Below are 4,270 nucleotides of genomic sequence, written 5' to 3' on the forward strand. Positions count from 1 at the left end.
GGTTTTATATATATATATATATATATATATATATATATATATATATATACTGTATAACAACATTTATTGCTATTGCTTCCGTCTACAAATTCTTAAGTATCCAAATACTTTTTGGTGCCACATTTCCATTTATTTAAAATTCCTTACATGTGTAATAATAAAGTGGGAAAATGATCTTGTATCTGCGATAATCAGGGTCATTTTTCACACAGAACTAGAGTCAGCAAACAGATTAGGGGATACTCTGAGGGATGTAGTCATAATAACATTTCACAAAGCCTGCCAAAAGGACACATCGATGTAATAAGTGCTAAATGGAGCCGTTTTGCACCAAAACATCAGCGATTTCTTCATTCAAATGTAGATTACACTATTTTAAGCTGTCCTTGGGACTGATATCTCATTTAGAAATACAGTCCTTACAAATATTATTGTATCATTTTTATTGTATATAAAAATGATGGATCCTTTTTTATCCATGATTTATAAAGTACAGTTCCCCTGCAGCTCATGAACATATAATCTTACAGTAATACTTCACTTCTCAATCAGCCAAGTCATTTGCATTTGTCATTATTAGCACATTTTTCATGTTGAAAAAAACAATAGTCTGAACATTTAACAGAAATAGAAGCACATTAGATGTTTAAATAAACCATGACTAGCTGAATCATAGTGAAAGCACTTCCAAGTCTAAATCATGTTTTTTAAGAGTTCATTTGCGTTTAAGAGCAGTAGAAACCTCAGCTGTGGTTTCACAGTGCGTCTCGGCAAACCTTGCTGACCGCTGGGTCCGTATGTTAACCGCTCTGTAACCACTCGATGTAGAGTGCTGCCAAAAGTGCATTTGTAAACACTGATCACCGAGCATATTATCCAGTCCATTTATGCATTGATGATTCCTATGACATGAGCACACAAGCTGGCAGTGTAGTTGCAGCTAGCATGGTGAGAAAAAAATCTTTAGCTATAAGCTATTAAACTCATTCTGGTGGGGATATGAACAAATGGGATTTGTGGGAGAAAGATTACAACTTCAGTAGTCATGAGAGAATGCTGTGCGTCATTGTTCTCTGATTCAATTTGTTACAATCCAGATTGCTAGATATCCGTAATAATTTATTTATTTAATCAAATCTGGTCCAGGATTACTGGAAGTGAGATTTTGCAGAACAACAACACATCTTGAAATTCTCTAATGATTTGGCATTTTAATTTACACTGTGTAATTATTGACACCATGTTTGTTTTAACTTGAAGAAATAGTTCACCCTAAAGTGAAAATTTACTGAAAATTTACTCACCCACCGGCCATCCGAGATGTAAATGTGTATGAGTAGATGAGTCTATCATTAAGGCATTAAACCATTACTTTAAAAATGTAAAATATGAGTCCTCTGTTCATAATAATGCTTCTTCTAGTGAAAAAGTCCATCCCCTGTTTTTCTCTCACATCAAAATTCACTGACATATTTGTTCAGAACTGGTATGGACTGTTTTCGCTTGTAAATGTGTTTGATGAGTGCATATTTCTCTCCTGATTCAGATGAGACTTTTTCACTGAGAAAGCAATATAATTAAAGTTCAAACGTGAGAGTGGATTTTTTTAATTACTAATGCAAATGTATTTCTGTTCACAAGACGTTAATTGATGGATTGCAGTTGTGTACACTGTAAAAAATGACCGTGAATTTAACGGTAAAAGACTGTAAAAATGCTACAGTAAAAACCTGTTAAATGGTTAACAGTAAATTCCCCTACTATCTGACGGCACCCATTCACTGCAGAGGATCCATTGGTGAGGTTCTGATGAATAAACAAATGCATCTACATCTTGGATGCCCTGAGGGTGAGGAAATTTCAGCAAAATTAAATTTTTAAGCAAACTATTGTTTCCTGTGTGCTTATGTCGCCATGTATTTTCTCATTATGATGGCATTAATATCTTATTTTGCTGAGTATTAATACCTGTCAGTGTACTTGTAATGGAAATAGAGAGTGTAAAAAGTCAGTTGATTTCCCAAAGATGTTACAATTTAGCATGTTGTCATTTTCAACAGAAAACCGTCAAAGAGCCGAAAACTGTTTTTTATAAGTACATGAATCACTCATTCACTGGGTGTTAATTTTCAGAGTGAAAGTGTCTCTGAGTGTATGTGGAAACACTGAGTGATGATGTGCTTTTCCGATAGAGTGTCATCACTTCCCAGAATGCTCAAGAAACGTGCGTTAATTACCCATGAACATATAAAAAGGCTCAGCTGCTGAGCATGCAGGAATTTATTTGGGTTCTAAGAGAGGGAGGGAAAAAAGGAAGTTATTTCAAGAGCGTGTTTCAAAAAGCTCCACAAGTTAGCTTTTTTATGGGATCAATAAAACCAGATAACAAGCATGTGAAAATAATCTTGCTCTCTGGTATCTAATCCAATAAATACTAATTATAAGCAGGACTAATAAACAGGGTCATGCCACTGGTTGTCATGTGAAAGTAGCTGATGATGGAGTAGCAGGAAAGATATTCCCACTGGCCACCCACACTGAAGAAACTGTGCTGAGAAAATAAACCTGCTTTGGGAAGGGACAGGTTTCAGACACCTCACAGTGTGGACTTTCCTTCCGTCTGTTTTTGTCGATGCTGTCGATTTGTCATGGACTGCCAAAGACAACAGACGTGTACGTAAATCCTACTTTGTGCTGCTGATATATTGTCACAACCTTCTTCTCTTTGGTTTCCTCTAAGTCAGAGGTCACTCTAAAAGGTCGTTTTTGTTGTCAGCATACCAAGCTTTTTAATTATGCAAATTGTTATTTGTGAGGAAATGTGTGCTACATGCCACAAATCCATTTTAGTGTTACTCTGTTTAGAGCTTATTGTGCTTGATGTCATTTCCAAAGCATTTTATGAATATTTATGGTTGATTTTTGCTACTTTGGATCTCTGGGGCCCATTATCGAGACTTCAGTGTCTTCCAAAACTAGCAAATGGATTAATACCTGACCTTGCAAATAAGGGTCAACTGTGAAGCCTGTTCTTCATTAACTCGTGTTTCTCTTTTGTATCTTAGCTCTGGCTGCATTAGTGCATCCATGACGCAGATGAAGATCCTTTTTCATGTGGTTTTTGTGTCTGTGGCTAATTAGAGATCATTACGGTTGATCTCCCACAATAATGAAGTTGTGCTTTAGATATGTCTAATTTGTTGTTCTACATGACTAGGAACAAGTGCCGTGTGCATATTTCACAACTAAGATCAAACAATGCCTTAGGACAAATAACAGTGCATCCAGCTTTAACTTTCTTCCAAATTTGCTTCCAAATCAAACACTCCCGCCAGTATCTCACCAGCAATCTGACTTGGACCCTTAGGAGCCGTGTAGCCATATTCTGCTGTTCTTTACATGACAGTTCTTTAATAGATATCAGACGCACTTGGCAAGGCCCCGCAGAAACAACACAACAGCAGAGTGCAGGAAGATGAAACGAGCAACACCACTGCGGGCACAAGTGCTTGGAAGAGGATCTGAAGCCCATCCATTCCAAGAATGTTCTCTCCCATATTTCCCAATAATTAGTGCTGCTCCACAGATGTTCCTTTTTTTCTTAAGTTTTCATTATGGGAGCACGCAGTGAAATGGGACAAAAAAAAGTTGAAAAAGGGAAACATCATATGCTTTTCATTTAAGCCAGTCATTAATGAAGACGACAAAGAAAAGGGGGATATCCTTCACAAGAAGTGCCATTAATAATGAGATTTTAAAAGATTAGTTGTTGTTACTAAAATTGAGATCTTCTGCCAAATTATCTATCTGGAATTTAGTCACGCTCAACTGAACAACTTTCTCCAAGGTTTTCATTATTACAGATTCTGTCCTGCAATATTTGTAAAAATATAAAACAATAAATTATTATGTATTAATTCAACATATTTAAGCAAACACATCATGCATGACCTTAATTAGTTCATCCGAAAATTTTAATTTTAATCATTCTAATCAAATGCTTCAAAAACGAAAGCTTGTATATATTAAAGGGGTCATATGACGTAGCTAAAAAAGAACATTATTTTGTGTTTTTGGTGTAATGAAATGTGTTTATGCGGTTTAAGGTTAAAAAAATACATTATTTTCCACATACTGTACATTATTGTCTCTCCTCTGCCCCGCCTTTTTGAAACGCGTAGATTTTTACAAAGCTCATCGGTCTAAAAAGCGAGGTGTGCTGTGATTGGCCAGCCATCCAGTGCATTGTGATTGGCCGAATACCTCAAGC

Source organism: Sinocyclocheilus anshuiensis, unplaced genomic scaffold (assembly GCF_001515605.1).
Source record: "Sinocyclocheilus anshuiensis isolate Anshui unplaced genomic scaffold, SAMN03320099.WGS_v1.1 scaffold252, whole genome shotgun sequence".
Classification (NCBI taxonomy): Eukaryota; Metazoa; Chordata; class Actinopteri; order Cypriniformes; family Cyprinidae; genus Sinocyclocheilus; species Sinocyclocheilus anshuiensis.